This window comes from Parus major, chromosome 1A, assembly GCF_001522545.3.
Source record: "Parus major isolate Abel chromosome 1A, Parus_major1.1, whole genome shotgun sequence".
Taxonomy (NCBI): Eukaryota; Metazoa; Chordata; class Aves; order Passeriformes; family Paridae; genus Parus; species Parus major.
The window spans coordinates 70,193,738-70,212,882 of NC_031773.1; the positions used below are offsets into that span (position 1 = coordinate 70,193,738).

Below are 19,145 nucleotides of genomic sequence, written 5' to 3' on the forward strand. Positions count from 1 at the left end.
GGAAGGAAGGAAGGAAGGAAGGAAGGAAGTGGCGGAAGGAAGGAAGTGGCGGAAGGAAGGGAGGGAGGGAGGGAAACTTTTTGCCACTTAGTCCTTTTATAGGGACACTCCCTGAAGTAAAAGATCCAGATCCTGGATATACATATACATATATATGTATATGTATACACTTCCATATCTTACCGACATCATGTTCCACACCTAGCATCACCAGTAATTTTGAAATAACTCTACTTTCACATTCCAATGGTGCAAGTATCAAAACATTACCCTAAAAAGCTGTAACATTTGTATTAGCTTCATGTGGTAACACCATCTTTCTTACACAATCTATAAGACTTCCATAACTGCCTTTCCCAATGTTAAAAATATTTTTAGAAAGAAAAAGAATTACAGTGTATAAATAAACACCATAGCTTCATATAGCCTTTGTTAAAGAAATTTGAATAATCATTAGAAATAATATTCTCACTTTCAGGGTACTTCTAACAGTTTCAGGAACATAAGGGCTAGGGCTTCACCTTAGATCTTTAATCTTCACCACAACTGGTTTCTTTTGACCAGAACATAGAAAGGCTAGTTTTTGCTTTATAAAAATAAGGAATCACAGTTAACTTTTATATTTCTCTGATGGGCCTGTCTAAGCTTTCACTATCACAAATATCCTTTACTTAAAAAGCCACACATTTTAAAATCCACATAAACTTCTGTGAGAAGTCTGGCAAAGTGGATACAATTCAAGCATACTGTGCTTTGGAGGAAATCCCTTTCCTTTCACCAAGCCTTCTCCCTATCCACCCCAAAAAAATCTCAGAAAGCAGCTTGAATTGAACTGGAATTAAACATTTATGTTAAGTACAGCCAGACAATACCTATAATTAGTCAACATCAAGTCAAGAAGAACAGTCTCTGAAACCTGATTCAGCCTAATGATAATCCAGAAGTCTGGAATTTAGTTTGTATTCTACAACAACAACAACAACAAAAACCAAACAAAATCAGAAAAACAAAAAACCCATCAAACAAACAAACAAAAAAAGGTGAGAAAAGCCTAACTTGTCATCTGCTAATTAGGTCACAATGATCAGACACCATGAGTCCCACAGATGTCTGAGAAAAAGTGACCATGGTAGACTAAAAACTCCTAACAAAGTATTCTCATTTTACTGGAACCCATAAACTGGACAAAGGCCTTTAAAAGACAGACCCAGACTGTTCTCAGAGCTGCACTAGGATTAGGACAAAACCCTTAGGACAGAAGATGGAATAATAAAAATTGTGACCAGATACTAGAAGAGGCTGCCAACAGACTCTTAATTACTGATGATGATCACAAAGAATTTAACTGGACAGGGCCCTAACCCACCTGTTCTAACCAGATCTGCTTTACACAGCGTTTTGAATTAGAAAACTTCCAAGTGCCCCTTCCATGGCTGGTCTGTTTCAATGTATTCAGTGTGATCCACAACAGTATCATTAAAAGAAAAAAGTGAATCCACTTTGACATTGTTCTTCATAGCTACCAACACCTGCCCAAGATCATTTATGACAGTGTTTGCTGATGACAGAACCAGTCTCAAAAGAGGAGCATGAACGAGAAAGAGTAGCTCTAGAATCTTCATTGCTGTAAGAGGAATAAAAGGAGTGAAAGCCTAATGAAATGTACATGAAGGGAGGCCACAGGAAAGATGGACAGAGACTCCGGACAAGGGCCTGGAGTGATGGGAGAAGGGGCAAAGGCTTCACACTGACAGAGAGCAGGCTTAGATTGGATATCAGGAAGAAATTCTTCCATGTGAAGGTGGTGAGGCCCTGGAACAGGGTGCCCAGGAAGCTGTGGCTGCCCCATTCCTGGAAGTGTCCAAAGCTAGGTTTGATTGGGCTCCGAGCAATCTGGGGTAGTGGAAGGTGTCCCTGCCCATGGCAGGGGGTTGGAAATGAATGAGATTTGAGATCACTTCCAACCCAAACCATTCTATGATTCTGTGTTTCTATGAAATATTTTCACCATGAGTTCAAAGAAAAAAGTCATATATAAATCTTCGTACTCAACAGAAATGTTTCTTGAAAAAGGCTGAGGTGAACTTTTGGCATTAAAAAAAAATCCTGACAAGAAAGCAAAACCGCATGGGGATGCTTCTTCATTGGAATTAATAAATTACTTTGTTAATTTATCAATTTATTCCAAATCTTTCCTAAGAATCATTTGTTCATGAACGTAGTAAGACATTTACAAATAACAACTCTTCTGAAAAAAAAAGTCTAACACTTCATAATGAAACAATGGCTCTTTGAGTCAGTTTGAGTCTCAGCCTTTATCTTCCTCTTGGCCTTAACAGACACAGTTCTTTGTAATTCAGGGCTTCTCTCTCAAGAGAAGAGCTGATATCAGCTCCAAGAAGTTCATGCAACCAGGCACTCCAACTATACACTTGACTTTTGCACAGTGCAGCTTTAGGAACATAATATTTTTACTTAGAAGCAAATAAAGGGTACAGAAACACCTCCTGTTAAGGGTTTGGGAATGCTAGAACAAATTGTGACCTTTCTTCTACAATTCACGTCTGATAAGCTTAAGAAATGGAGGGTTTAAAAGCAAAAAACAAAATGGTCACAGGTTTCAAATGCATTCCCACTTAAAATATTATTGAGCTTCAAGAACTCAGACTGACAACTGAAATTCTCCTGCTTCTCCATGTTCCTGTTAATAAGCAGCATTAGAAAATGCAATGAATTCTTTTTTCCTGCAAATCACAGTAATGTGCTTTAACAGAACTTAAAATGAGGTAAAGCTCTTTTTCCAAGACGCTTTCCAAGAGTAAAAGGCATCAAGTTTTGCCTCAAGCAAACTTTGTCATGGAACAGGTATGTCAGAATAGAAGGTTTGAAACAATCTTAGTAACAGTAAGAGCACCATAGCAACACAATTTAATATAGCAACATGTCAAACAAAAATCTAAGACTTTGAATGCATGCTCAAATGGATGTGTGGTAACTTGCACAAATAAATGTCATTAATGTTATGAAAAGAGTGCTCAAGACCTCTCACATTAAGACGGAATATGTGCTTTACAGGAAAAAAAATAAAAAAAACCCCAACTAAACAAAAACAAACCCAGGGAAATACCAGGTTTTGGCTGGATGCACTGCCTAGGAAAATCTGGTGCTGAGTGAATAACTTATTCTAAAAACCAACAATCCTTCACCAGATGAAGAATTTCTAAAGTAAAAAAAGAAAAAAAAAAAACCTTTAAAAATTCTGTAGATCATCTTGTGATGAACTTAGAGGCTTTCTTAATTAATTAAAATTTAATTAAAATTAAATATTAAATTAAATTAATTAGAAATTAATTGAAAGTAAAAAAGGATACTAAAGGTCTAAATATAAAGGATAATCGGTACACCTGATAGTTAAATACTATGAAAAAGACACTCTTTAGGTTACATATAGACAGTTCACAGAAACTGTGAAATGTCAGCATTTACAGGTTATCATTCTAATCTTATGTTAGAAAACCTGACATGTGACCATGGACATTTAAAAAAAAAAAAAACAAGGAACCAAAAAAACCCACAAAATCAGAAGCACATGGTAAAACAGAATTATACTAAATAAATACATTATGTAAGAAAGGATTGTATTAAACAAAAATACACAGCATTCTTTTATAATTTCTCTATGTCTCCTAATGAACTGGAAGACTCACTTTTCCAATTAATAAAACAACTCCCCTCAGCTTCCTCCAAACCCTGGAAGTACAGCACTTCTTACAGGGAAAGATATTAATTTAAGGCAAGAAAAAAGATATTCAGCTATTTCTCTGACATGATATTATCAAAAAGAATAACAATTATGTCTCAGATTTTCAAGTCTTTCTGATTTTATATGACTCAGTTGCTGAAAGTTGAAAAAGAAAACCTTAAATAACAGACATGCTAGTAATATTCATTTCCCCCCAATCACCTACTAGAAATTCAGATTTTATGAAAGTTTAATGCAAAAACTGAAATATAACACAATTGGCCATTAAAAAAACCCTTTTAAACCTTTGTTTTGCAAGCTCAGGTATACTGTTAGAAGCAGAAAAGGCCAGATATTACTCTCCCTCCCACACAGAAAGAAGAATACATCATCATTGCACCTTTTTCTTCCTTTACTAATACTTAAAAAGACTTGATGACTTTTTGTTCATATATTAAGCAGATTAATTTGATTTTCCATACTCTCCTAAAGAGATGGTTCGGTTCATGAAGAAGCAACTCACAATGTGACTTATAATTCATTTACATATGACTCTTATGAAGCAAACTGAGGAGGTTTCACATTGTCCAACTCCAAACTCATAATCAAATAAAATGAAAATACCAATGTGCTTTCCAACAGAAAACACTGCTGCCAGAATGTTTTTGCACATTCTCTTTCTTTTTTTCATCTTTGTTTTTTGGTCTGTTCCTAAGCATGCAATGCAACACAACACTTTTCACCACATGACCTTTGACCAAATGGATATTATCATAATTGTTTGTTCTCTGTTGCAATAAAAAAAAAAATAAATTATTTCTCACAGAAAAGGCTGATTTCCACCAATGCCTTTGTAAAACACTGAGGGAGCTGCAAACAGATTCCAGATCAGACTGGAGTGAAAACAGGATCTGAGCTCAACACCTAAATGCTTTTCTTTTAATCAGGTCTCAATACTTAAAAATAATTTATCACTTCAATTTGATTCTTTATGACTACTATGCATTTCCAGAATACAGCTCTTCTCTAGGCCCAAAGCTTTTGACAAAGATTTGTTAGAACTACCAGGCCGTTCTCAGAAAGAGGGAGACATTTCCTAAGAGGTTCCATACTCAGCAAGTTACCAGAACATTTAAGGACCAAGTAGGTGAGGAGAGCACTGATACCAGTAATATCATATGTCAGTTTACAATTAAGCAAAAATTATTTCTCATTCAAGAAGAGTTAAACTCCCCCCCAACCCCAAACAAACAGACAAAATCAAAATGATCCACATCTTCCTGGTTTAAAAGAAAATAGTTTTTCCTTCTCCCATGCAATTTATTTTAACTAACAATTTTATAAGTCCTCTAAGAGCTTTGCTAAACTGGAAATAAATTCATGCCTAACAGATATAAAGTTTCCATGGACGTAGAATCCATGTACAAGAACAAAATAGTAAGAAGCTGCAGTGGACACTTGGTTTTTATACAAGCACACAGTCAAATTAGAAATAATATACTTGAGAATTCATGGAATTATTTACGGTAACAAGGGCCTTACACATTCACAGACCTTAATGGCTTTTGAAACCAGTACTGTTTAAAGAAAACTGCTGAAATTTATCCAGAAATTACTATGCAAAAGTATCCCTTCTGGCAATGCTGCAAAAACCGGCAACAGAATATTTGAGTTCCAAAGTGAAAACTACATATAGAGTGATATCTTTTAACTACATTAATTACTGGGCAATGGTCTACATGGTCTTCAGTCAGCAAAATTCCCAATGAAACCAAGTTCTGCTTGACTAAAGTCAGCAAGAAAAAACTTGAATATTAAAACAATAACCATTAATGCCTTATATTTATATTCAATAGTAATTCAAATAAATGCATTTATCAATTAAAGTTTCAGGTGATAACTACAATTTTCTGTAGAGGCTTTGACAAAAAAATGTGGATGGCCAACTTCAAGCTAATCCAGTTATCTTCTAAAATATATGATTGTAAAAAAATAAAAATTTACAGAAAAACTTACAACTGTCTTCCTTCTCTCATAATCAATAGTACGTTAGGTTATTCCTATAATCAAATGATTACTTTCCCCAGGACAAATCTTGCCCACTGCACAACTTACACAGAAAATTAATATCGTAAACCATTTCACTAAATATAACAAAGAAAAAACCTTTTTATTTTAATCCAAAATGCCAAAATAATTTAAAGAAATTCTAACTCAATGCATTTCATGAGAGCCCAGGAGGGAGCCTGGCTGGCTTGCACCAGAATTCTGACCAGGACCCTGCCTGTTGTAGTTTGCTTAAGACTAGAACTGAACTCACCTCTGAGAATGCTAGCCTCCTTTCAACCTTCTCTCACTTTTTTAGTTGGTGTGTGGGTTTGTAATTCAAACCTTATGGAGGAACCTGGACTGGATTAATAAGCAAAAGCTAATCATTAGCCCCTGCTGTACCAAAGACACTGTCAATGTTCCATCCTTTGTTAGCTTTACCTACTCCACATGTTCTGCAGTCATGTAGAGTTAAATCAGGTTAAATACACCTAATTTTTTAAAAACAGTAATTTTTCCATGAGATTCAATGCTGAATAAAATTTAGCATAAAAAAATAAAAAAAAACCTAACCTAAAACCACAAAACTCTTATTTATTAACAAGAGACTGTAATCAGATGATGGTGTATTTTATACCATGAGGAAATTGGAAAGATTTTAGCCTAGATGCTAATGAAAGACAACCATTTAAAATCAAAATGTATTCTGTTTTTGCAACAACTTTGTTAACTTTTTTTTTTAAAAGAAAAAACATTCAAGTATGTTAGAAAGATAATTACTTCATTTTGGAGTGTTTTACATATACTATATCTAGATCATAACTTATGAAAAGTGATTGACATTTTCTGTAACTGTTTTTGAGCACTCTTCCTACTCAGTAGTCATCTGTTTTACTAAAATAATGTCATTAATGCAGTTCACATCACAATAACTCAATAAATTAACCTCTTTCATCTTTCCTGAACACAGTCTGGAATACATTAAGGTGTGGGGATTTGTGAGCCTCCTGCCCCGGAGTGGTAAATCCCCTTGGAGGGATGCCACTATAATTTAACAGTTAAGGCGCCTCCTATGGTCCATCCCTGTTGATGGTGCCTGTACTCCAGTTCTACCCTTCTGCCTGGCCTGTTGGCCAGCCCCTTTTCCTTCCCCCTGGGCGGTTCCTTCCCTGCATCCTTTCCTCAGACCCTCCATTATCCCTAGAACCTTCCCTCATCCTTGGTCCCCTATTAGCCCGAGTTCTCTGATCCCTCCCCTACCTCAGACTGGTTGGCTCTGGCACCCTGGACCCTCCTCTGTATCACCCTCCGGCCCTAAGTTCATTGGTCCCTGTTGCTCTCCACCCCTAGTACAAGTGATGTTGCACAGCCCTGCTCTGGGCCCGTTGTTCCTGGACCCTTCACGAGCTAGGGGGAACAAACTCTCCTCATGGAACCCATACAAAGGCCCCTCTCTACTCCTTGCTGCTGACTCCAACAATATCTGTCCAGCTGCATGAGTGTCTGTGTGGGTGTGTGGTGCTGACCAAAGAGGCTTTCCTGGAGACGCTTCTGGAAAGGTTGCAGCACCCTACCATTGACCCCATGCTGCAACATTAAGGGAATTTAGCAAGCCAGTATCTTGTAAAAACATTCTGAAACCTTTTACTGACAAGTTCATTTCCTAACAGTATTACCTTGGTCCCTTATAAATGAATGACAAAGATGCCTAACTTCTAAAGGTATGCTCTGAAAGTACTAGGGATTTATATGATATTATTTCTGCTTGCTATAATAAAAAATAAAAAGAAAAAAACACAAAACAAAATCCAAAGAAAAAAACTACTAACTTTGCTCAATTGTGAATATACCACTGGGGCAACACAGGTGTGTGTGTACATAGACATACATATATATATATATAAAAAGAAGACAAGAACACACTTATTTTCAGATAGTAAAACAAAAAGGATCTATGTATAGCAAAGTCTTCAGGGCACACAGTCAATTTAAATGAAATATTTTCCAAATATAAGTGTAATTTGCCTGAGCTTTTGAAATTTTCAAGCACATTAGTTGTCTCTTTTCCACTTAAAGATTATTAAACCAATATTGTTCTTTCAACCCCAACAAGAGGGCAAGTCAGGCCTCTTTATAAACATTAAAGGCAGTTCATAAATGCATTTGTAAGGACAATTTAACTAAATCTCAGGTATGTTCAATATGATGGAAGTCAAATAGCTGTATCACACACTTTTTAAGCACTCTTTAACTAGAAAAAGTATTTATGAAATGTCACAGTATTGTCACAGTACAGCTGGCCTGGACTGGACAAAGTGAATCTGACCACAACACAAATCCTATTCAGCTAGCCTAGTTCATGCCTGAACATGTCCCTGGATAAGCTAAAGGGGACCCTCAGCCTGCCCCATCCAAGCTGAGAAGTAAGCACAGCACTGGCTGGGAAGCTGGGCAGGGAGAGAGATCCCAGCCAATGGTTGTATAGCCTGGGAGATTTGAATTGGGTATTTAAGTGAGTTCTGAATAACAAACGAGGCTTGTCTCATTAGCACCTGGAGTTGTGGAGTTTAGTCTCCCCACCCACGACTGGCATGTTACAATGAAAGCTATTTTTTAGATCCTAATAATAGAACTAATCTGGTCCCAGAGTATCAGTATCTTGTTTTATCATTCATCACATTGCGATTAATCCTAAATTTCTGTAAGAATCATTCTTAAGTGGATTAAGCAAAAGTGGTTTTAAACTCAGTTTCCGAGACTACTTCCAGAGTCAGTTTAAAATGCTATTGTCTATCAGTGCCAACCAAAAATGCAGGAACTTGTCCAGTGGGGAAAAAAACAAAGAAAAAAAAAGGGGGTGGGGGGTGGGACAGGGGGCAGAGTGTGTTTCAGGTAAAAATCAGAGGAAAGGTGAACAAGGTAGATATCCACATATCCTGGTGGAAGTGTGTTACATACCACCCAACCAGGACGAAGAGACAGATGAAACAGTCTCTAAAGGACTGGCCCTTTTACTGGGTGTCTGCTGGAAATACAACAGAGCAGAGGGGAAGCAGGACTGCAAGGATGGCATGAGGTTCTGCAGGAAGGAATTTAGGAGTGCCCAAATCCAACTAAAACTTAACCTGGCTACCGCCATAAAAGACAATATAAAAATGATTTTATAAATACAACAGCAAGAAAAGGAGGGCTAAACCTCCATCCTCATTGGATGCAGCAGAAAATAATAGTGTGAAAGAATGTGGAAAAGGCTGAGGTACTTAGTGCTGTCTTTGCCTCAGTCTTCAGTAGCAAGACCAGGTGTTCCCAGGGTACCCAGCTCCAAGCTGGAAGAGAGGGATAGGGAGCAGAACGAACCCCCACATGCAGAAGATGCTGCTGTGCCTCTCAGACACACACAGGTCTACATGGCTTGCTGGGATCCACCTGAGGGTATTGAGGAAGCTGCTGAGAGAGCCCACAGAGCCATTTCCAATCATTTATCAGAAGTCCTGGCTATTTGGGGAAGTCCCAGTTGGCTGGAATTAGCAAGTATTCCTCCCACCTGCAGAGAGAGGAGGATCTGACCTGATCTCCTGTGACAAGATGACATGCATTTTGGATGAGGGAAAAGCTTTGGATGTTTTCTACCTGGACTTTAGTAAAACTTATATTTTTCTAGCATCTTCACCTGGAGGACCTTGCTGCTCCTGGCTTGGACATGCACTCTTTGTTGGGTAAAATAAATGGCTGGGTGAACAGGCCCAGAGAGTTGTGAATGGAGTGGCTGAGGGAGCTGGGACTATCTGATCTGGAAAAAAGGATGCTGAGGGGGGGACCTTCTGGTTCTCCACAACTCCCTGACAGGACAGTGCAGTCAGGTGGGGGTCAGGCTCTGCTTTCAGAGAAAAGGGGCCAGGAAAAGGCGAAACAACCTCCAGTTGCACCAGGAGATGTTTAGATGGAATATTGGGGGGGAAAAAATCTTTCCCAAAAGGGTTGTCAAGCACTGTAAAAGGCTGCTGAGGGCAGTGACTGAGCCACCAACCCTGGAGGCATTTAAAAGACATGTGGATGTGGCAGCTGGGTTGGTGGTGAACTTGGCAGTGTGAGGTTAATGGTTGAACCCAACCACCTTGAAGGTCTTTTCCAACCTTAAAAATTCCATGATTTCAATCTAAGTATAACTTTCCTTCAGTCTGTAGCTGATCAGGCCAAGATACTGATTTTTCACTGTGGCAACTTATGAACTAAAAGCAAGCATGTGCATGATGTGGAAACCTATTCAGAAACTCACACTATTTCAGAGGCTGCACCTCATGGAAAGTCCTTTCAAAAGCTTAACTGGCAAATGCATGCTAAAATATTTTGGTTTCCATCTAAATCTACACCAAATTCCAATCCTCAGAGACAGGATTTCCACTTTATTTCTCTTTATATACACACACTAAGCTCAAGAATGGTAACATAGTAAAGTGTTGTTTAAGTTTTGAAAAAAGCAAGCCTAGCACAAAGAAGTTGACTGTAGGTCTCCTTTCCTCAGACATTTTAAAAAATGCCATACATCACTGTGTTCTGCAATAAATACAAGATAATTAAATGAAAACATAGGTATTTCATCTAAATGGATACTGAAACAAATTCAAAGTAAAGCAATACCATCTTTCTGTAAACGCACCTCAAGATAAAAAAATTCTAGTAGTGGGTTCTGGCACAGTATTTAATAAGGAATAAAGAACTACAAGACCAAGTTTTGACAATACACAGAATATTGGATAGCTTTTACCTGCAGTCACTTTATTCAGAAACCTTAAGGAGACACAGAATAAACATTAAGGAAACAGAATGAACTTATAACATTTAGGGCATTATTTAGTATATTTATTTATTTACAATCTAACCGAAATTTAGAAAAGAAAATAATTTCTAAACCTTTTCAAGTTTTGTATTTCAAATCTTCAAATTTTACATGGAATCATTTCACTTGAACATAAGCACCGGGGAAGCAGACAAAAAAATTACTTATGGGCTTCGAATTTTAAGGCTTGTACGGTTATTACAAAGAATACTTTCATAATCTTGTATATTGAGATCAAATTGCTTATGAATTGATGTAATGGATTGTTAGTTTCCGCTTCCCAGACAAAGGGAGTTTGTTCAGCTGCATCTTTCTATGTTAAACTGCTTACAGGATTCAGTTAAACAACCTGTTTTGCTGCAGATTATGTTCTCTTTTTTGAGCATGGTTATTAACTGATGAAGCACCTTTAAACTGCTCACCTTCTTCCAGATAACTTCTGCCTTCTGCTGATATGCCCAAATCACATGTGCAATAGCAAAGATGTCTACAGCAGTGATCTTCTTGAAAAGTCCACAGCTTAGAGCAAGCATCTGTCATGCCTTTCAGTTCATATTTATTCAATATCCTCTTTCCCAGCTGCATCCCCTCCCCAGAGTGTTCACAGAACAGAATAGTTCCAGCTACAACGCACCTACAACAATCATCTGGTCTAACAGCCTGAGCCCTCACCAAAAGTCGGAGCTTATTAGGAAGGGAATTGTACAAGTGCCTCCAAGACATGGACATGCCTGGGGCACCAACCACCTGGAAGCCTCTGCCCTGCCTAGCCACCTTCATTGAAGGTACACCTCAGCCTCCCTCTCTCCAAACTGGATGAACCCAAGTCCTTGGCTGTTCCTCACAGGACATGCCTTCTATCGTATCCATACTGAAGTATGGAATTTCCACTCCATTTTCATAAACACTAATTTTCACTTGAAAGAGGTAATTGCCATTTTTCATCTTCTACTCAGATCAAAAGATACAGTGCCTTGGTGTGGCTGTGTATGCAGTGGTTCATAGCCAGAGTTTAATTCTCCAGTATGTACAAAACTGAAACACAATCAGCCAGCATGCTGAAGCACTGATAGCAATGTCCCTGAGAACTGCTTTTCTATAAATAACACAGCACATCAAATCCCTTTTAAGTCCTTTGTTGAAGGAAAAGTAATAGCTTTAGTAACAGATCTAAGGCTACAGCCTTGAAATTACTAGTTTTTACACTAGAATAATTTGAGTTTGGATGTTCTGCACTTCAAAATGTGATCGAGCACCCCAAATCATTCATTTCCAAAGATACCAAGTTTTAAACACTGTCAGCCCTTAGTGCCAGATTCCAACTGTATTCCTACAAGCAACCTACGCTCCAGCAGAGATTACTTTGCCCTGTATATATCTGCTACATGGGGAAAGATGAAGAGAAGCAAAAGTGTCAATTTGGAACCACCTCTTCTACCAGCATTAATTATTTTAATTACTTTTTCCAAAAGCAAACGAATAGCACCAACCATTACTGTTGCACAGTCACCTAAAATTAATATATATATGTGTACAAAAATTTGCCATCTTTTCCAGGACTGGACTAAAATGAGAGGAATATTCCTGGCGCCTATGGAAGAATGGGTCTATGGAAGAATGGATCTGAACCTGACTTACGTTTCACTGCAAGTGAAATCTTGCCAGAATTAATATTTGAGTATTATGATGTCATATGTTATCAGATAAGGAGGTAAATTTGGTTCTTTAATCAAGGAAAATGCTGAATAGGTGAAAACTCTACATTCTAAAACTTACTACAGTTGTTTGTGGAAGCCCTAAAAATCAGGATTTAGACCTGTATCATTTTCACTAAGTTTTTATAGACCTCTGAGTTTCACAAACTGCCTGAGATTTTAAGTATTTTTTTTAATTAAATTAGCACTGTAGTTTTGACATGCTTGATATTCTTAAAACTCAAACTTAGAAGTTTTGCAAATATAACACAAGACATATTTTAAGCTAAATCCATTTCCAAATTCTTCTCTGAAAAACATTCAAAACCTCAATTTTTGTTATTCCAAAGACAAACAGAAAAAACTCCTTTTATTTTATGGGCATTATATAGATATGTTAAATATTTCTCTTTCTGAGAATGCAAAGTGACTTTATAAATATTATGCCCATTCCTGTAGCTGTGATTCAAAGAATGGGAAAGTTTACTAGGCAGTGTCTGTAACAAGGTGATCATAGGAAATTTTAGCTTCATGCATGACAACAAACTTAAGCCAACAAACTTTATGTCACATAAAGCTGCTGGAAAACTGTGGAAGAACTCTGTAACAATTACATCCCTAAAAATCTCTTGAGGAACATCCATTGCCACTTGTATTTGTAAGTAAAAAACTTCATTCACTTTTTTCTTAATTCAGAAAGTCCTCTGTGATTACTTAAAAAGAAATTTATGGGTACGTAATTCTGTTTCTTCTACTGTTCCCTAGAATGGAATTTACATTTTTAATGGTTTAATTGAAAGAGTGGACAGAACCCCCAGAATTCATTTCAGTCACACCTAAAATAAATCTGCCAACTGAACAATGAAATGAAAAAAAAGCCTGCTATGTCAGAAAAGAAAAATTCTTCACATTGATCAATCCCAAACTTTTCAGGACAAAGTAATACAAATCCTACTGTATGCTAAGAAAGTTTAGATAATATAAATCTACATTAATAAAATTAGAAATCACTTGACTTTTATCTGTAAAAATATAACTACTTCTGGAGATTCAGGTCTAGAGAACAGATACCTTTGCTTAAAGAGTGCAAAGTGATGAGAGAAGATTAGGGTTGCAAGAGGCCTTATCAGAAAAGATAAATCTAACCCTTGAATTTAATTAATTTATTTTTACTAACACCAGCAAGAATTATTTCCACATAAATCTTAAGTCATTAGAAGTATGAGCCACAAGAAAGAAAATCAAGTCCTGCACTTTGAATTTCTGATGCACTGTTAAATTTACAACAAATATCAAAGTAATGAAGTACGGAAGCATACTCGATGTTATAATACAGTGTCTGAAAATCACCTTGAAACACTTTGTAGATGATCTGACACTTAGAGTGCACTTTTTAGTCTACATGACTTAAGAGTCTGTAGCCTGAGACTTGGAGTGTACTGGAGGGAAAGCCCTACACAAAAAAAACAAAACAAAACAAAACCCCCAAACAAACAAACAACAAAGCAAACAAAAATCCAACCAAAACCCCAACCAAACAAATAAAAACCACCAAGACTCCCCCAAAACCCCAAAAAAACCAAACAAAAACCCAAAACCAAACAAGAACGAAAAAATAACCACAAACCCAAACCAGCTGAAAAAGTTACCAAGACTGGTTTAACAAGAATTTCTCTCTTTCATTATTATGACCAAGTTAATTTTCACAATTCTCCGTAAGGGCACTAGAGCATGAAGCACTACACAGATGGACAGCAGCAGATTACACCACACATGAGGATACTGGGCCCTGCACACACAAGATCACAACTCATGGAGCTGAACATGGGCAGGAAGGCACTGTGAATTTTACATTTAAGGACTCACACAAAGTATGTTTCCATCACACCACAAACTTTTTTCTATGTGGTGCTGCAAGCTTTCCTGGAAGCTGGGTTTTCAGTATGAATCCAGCCAAGCACTCACAGATACAGCACACTTAAGATATCTGTGTCAGCAGTTCTGTAAAGATTTGGGGAGTTATTGCCCTTAAGAGTGCACTCCAATTGTTCCTCTGGACCAGAAATATGTTTCATAGCATAATTGCATTTTGGCACCTCTAAATCAGTGTGGCTGTCATCAGCCTGACACCACAGAAGCAGCTAACAGTGCCTAGACAGCAGATACTCTTTACCAAGCTCTGGCAGTAGTTGTGTCACTTGGAAAGAAATGTGAAGGAGCTGGCCCAACCGCCCATAATGTTCAAAGACAAGGAGAAAACAGTCAAGGAGCTCCCAATTAATTGTGAAAGGACTGAAACTGCAGTGGGAGTTCTAGTGAGGCACAGACTGATCACTGCGTCTCCAAATCCTCATGGAGGTTTCTGTCATCTGCTACGCTCAGTTTTCAACCATTCCAGGTAGAATCAAACTGGTAGGAAGCCTTAAACTTAATTACAGCAATGATCAGAGAAAGATTTGGATAAAAACAAATCCAAAGGTGACAGACCCTATTTTAATGCCAGTTGTCTCAATCTGGTGTGCACATGACTCACCTACCCCCTCAGCTGAGTTACAGTAAAACACCATCTCAGTTTCAATGTCCCAGACTAATACCAGAAAGCATTGCCGGTGGAACTATTCACACAGACACACTGAGGCACAGAGCACATAAATTTATCTCCTGCATTTAACTGTCTTTCTTTCAAAATACTCTTAAGAATCTCTTCAAGAGGCTCTGAAAAAAGGCTCTGGGATTATCTACCTTTCATTGAGCATCCATGCATCACTTGTTTGAATACTACTGTGATTTTCTTCTTTCTGATTCTACCAGCATGAGGACCACTACTGTACTCAACAGACACTGTCTGCCCTGCAGTCTGTGTTTGAGGATGGTCAGCAGTCTGGTTCCAGTACTAGGGAGTAAGAAACTGAGAGCTCCTGAAGGAAAAACAAGGAAGTAATTACAACACTTGCATCTTACTTTACATTTCCACATTTACTTTAGACAGTCAAGCCATGGATGTGGAGGCACTCAGATCATGGTCATATATTCAAAAAATATATGTGGAAAAGCAAAATAGGAATAACAGAAAGGCAAACATCCAGGAAGTGCTGAGAACAAAAACTATTAAGCAAGTCTACTGAAACAGGTGTTGAAACACTGTGACAAAAACCACCCCAAGTTCCAGTAAAATGCTGCAGTAAGGTGGCAAAAGATGCATTCACAGTGTACAATTGATAGGTTAAAAGAATTGCTAAAATAGAAAAGAAAAATTGCTTATGAGATAAACTAGAGTCTCTGGACAAGAACCAAAGCTGCAGGCAGAGATCATCATGACAATATCCTAAAGTAGAAGTGTGGGCTCAGGTGCTGAGGTATCAAGAGGACACAATCAACCTTACTGCACAGATCAGAAGCCTCTAAACTCCTAAAATGTTTAAAGACCAGATTTACAGAAAATGGTTTAGATGCCTCAAGAGTCTGAGAAATTTTCAGTAATACTTCAACACCTAACCCTACTTATAATAAAAAATATTAGGCACCCACACACTTCTGAAAAATCACACAGGGTATTTCATAACTAAAAGATTCTGGACAATGTTTTAAAACTTGGCCATATATAATTTGGCCTTGGAAGTAGAAGAGCAAAAAACTCATAGCCAGGATTTTCTCTCTCCTTGGAGAACTACTCCAAGGGTTGTCCCATTAACAGGAACACCAATTTTCTGGTACAGAGAAGGAAGGTACAGGGAAGGAAGGCAGGCCCCTTCTGCTCCTCTGAACTAATTCTAGAATCCTCTTTTGTAGCTACCCTTATGCCCCATCGTTAAGGACATCACCAGTGCCACACAGGCCCGTCAGTGCTGCAGCACAGGGAGGGCTCAGATGGGTCACGCAGGAGAGGGGGCAAATGAAGGAAGAAGAAGGCAGGTGCAAATACGCGCAGGCAGGAAGAGGCAGGAGAGGGCAGGTGGAGGTAGGAGGAAACAGCGGAGGCTGAAAGCAGGTGGAGGCAGGAGAATGGCGGCAGGTGGAGCAGGCCCTCAAAGGGCCTATCCCTACAGCCACGCCCTGCCGGGCTTTGCCGCCCGCTCGGCCAGTGCAGCTCCTGCCTGTGACCCGGGAGGGCAGCGCCGTGACCTGGGCTGGTAGGGCTATGATTCCGGCGGGCGGGGCTATGACCCGGGGCTGGAAGAGCCGTGATCCAGCCGGGACCAGCGCCCGTCACGGCCTGGTCCCCGCTCCCCGCCACACCTTCCCTTCCGCCGGCGCGGCCTCACCCGGATGTGGATGCGGCCGCCTCCCCGCGGCCGAGGTCACCTTGATGCCTCCGAGCTGAATTGTCTGTCCCCAGGCTGGGTTGTCTCACCTTGTGTAAACGCAACTAATGGCGTCAGATAACTTCTACAATACGAGTTGCTTAATGAAGGAAACCTTGTGCTTGGAGCATTGCGTAAGATTACATCACAGGATAAATATGCATTAGGTAGGCGGAGAGCATGGGTTAGATAGGCGGGTCCATGGGCGTTTTGCGTTATATAAGACGCACGTTGTTACCACCGGGATGTGGTTTGTGGAAAGCCCCGTCACGCGCCCGTTGGAGAATAAGTAGTATTTATTCTGTAAACCTTCTAAACTACTCTGTCTGTGTTTGGGGAGCTCCTAAAGTCGCGAAGAGCCCCCAGAGCGCCGGGCGCTGCTGCTCATCCCGGCCGGGCTCGGGGCCGCCCCCGCCGCTTACTGTCCCTGCCGGGCAGCGGCCGGAGAAGTCACCGCCGATGCCGGAGCAGCCCCAACCCTCGATGGAGCCTCTGTTCCTTTCCCATTGCTTCCTGGTCCGTGTTTGCTCACCCAGCCCGACCGTAGGCTCGGTGCGTGGCCGAGCACCAGCGGCTTCCATTCAGTGTCATCCCACAATTCCAAGATCCTGAGGGTTGGAAGGGACCTTTGGAGATCATACAGTCCAACCTCCCTGCCAGGAGGGTTATGGAGAGCAGGTGGTGCAGAAGTGGGTTTGGAATGTCTCTAGACATGGAAAATCCACACCCTCCCTAGGTAGCTGTTGCAATGCTCTGCCATCCTCAATGGGAAGAAGTTCTTTCTCACGTTAAAAAGAAACTTCTTGTATTTTAGTTTATGGCTTCTGGTGCTGTCAATGGGTACCACTGGAGAGAGTCTGGTTCCTCCTTTTGGCACTCCTTTGAGATATTTATCTGCATTAATGAGGTCCCCTCTCAGTCCTCACTTCTTCAGAATAAGCAGCCCCAGTGCCCACAGTCTCTCCTCATCAGAGACCTGCTCCACACTCATCACCTTTGAGGCCCTTCTCCAGTAGCTCCTTGTCTTTCTTATACTGAGAAGTATGGAGATTAATCAGGAACTGTCAGGACAGTGAGGATCACACCAGCCGTGGGCTGGGCAGGAGGACATAAGCCTTTGTGCCATTCTCTGAGAGGATGTGGCATAAAGAGGCTGAAGTAAAGGCAGGCAGCTGAGTTGTGAATGACACATTGTGATGAATTGGGAAAACAAGGGGTTAATTTCCCTACGCAACCTCTTCTGTGAACAGAACAGTGTAAGTATCTAGTAGATAGATAATTAATGAACAGTACATTAAAAGTGATAGAATAAAAAAAGATGTAACATTATGCCAGTAAAACAATACCTTACAGCAATTTTCCTGTTCCATACTATATGAAGAAACATAAGATCATAGAATTATAGACAAGTTTGGCTTGCAAAGGACCTTAAAGCTCATCCAGTTCCACCCCTGCCCTGGGCAGGGACTCCTTTTCACTATCCCAGACTGCTCCAAGCCCTGTCCAACCTGGCCTTGGTCATTTCCAGGGATGGGGCAGCCACAGCTTCTCTGGGCAACCTGTACCATGGCCTCAGCAAAATATTATTTAAAAATTAAAAGATACTATGGTATAGGTTTCGTGTCCTGTTATACCTGACTGCAGTGCTTCCAAAGGTAGGTATAGAACATGACTTTTTGGGGGGTTAAATAGCATACATCTTTATCACTCTTCTAAGATATACCATTAAAAAAAGCAAAGTTTGTGCCTTTGTGCCTGAGCACTATAAAATTCAACAGTTGGATGGAAGTTCTGTCAGCAGACAGCAACAGTAACTAAGGGCTTGTTTTCTTCATTAGTTAATCTTCTACTGTGGTATTATCCTAGTGAAAGACCATTATATGTCAGTCAGATGGTTGAATTTCTTCTTGAATGTAAAGGGGAAAAAAAGAACCTCCCTAAATAAACCTTCTCAGTATTCTATATTAATGTTGGTACATTCAATAGGTTTTATAAAGTTTTAGCTAGTAGACATTTGGTTTGTTTCTGTAATGCTAAAAATGAACATTCAGATTCTCAGAACTTCAGGAGGTTCTTTCCAGGATGGTGTTCAAACCTGCTCTGGGGCCTAGAGTGCCTGCTCCTGTTTCGTCAATAAACTGAAGATATCACTTCTTTTTACTATCAAGATATTATTTTCTTTGTACAGATTAATGTAAATTTGGATTACTGAAGGCAGTAATCCTAAAGTATGTTACGTTTATCATCAGTGTGTTCTTGTATTGCATCTCAGTAGCATGTTCCTTTTCTGTTTTAGAATTTTTTACACTGTTTTTGCAGAAAGCATAAATGTATTGTGGGCAAAAAAAAACGAGAAAAAGTAGCTCTTACTAAGCCTAATTAGATAATTACAATTTCACTGTGTCTTCAAAACACAGCTGTGTCTTTTGGGTTGTGAGAATTAGTATTTAGTGCATGTAACTCTGCACTTTTCTTTTTATCTAAAGAAAAATGGTCCCCTCCAAATGTAGATTCCTCTAATT

At 39.3% G+C, this 19,145-nt stretch overlaps 1 protein-coding gene across 9 annotated transcripts in view; it reads right to left on the reverse strand.

Annotated features, from left to right (window-relative positions):
- The window catches only part of CCDC91 (coiled-coil domain containing 91), a 124,887-nt gene extending 108,105 nt beyond the window's left edge, over nucleotides 1-16,782 (reverse strand). For 2 of the 9 annotated variants that reach the window (XM_015627043.3, XM_015627042.3), the window contains exon 1: nucleotides 16,674-16,782. The gene's annotated coding sequence lies outside the window, so the exon portion shown is untranslated. The other 7 variants (XM_015627039.3, XM_015627031.3, XM_015627035.3 and 4 more) reach the window with 6 other exon arrangements.
- Nucleotides 16,783-19,145: the final 2,363 nt, after the last annotated feature.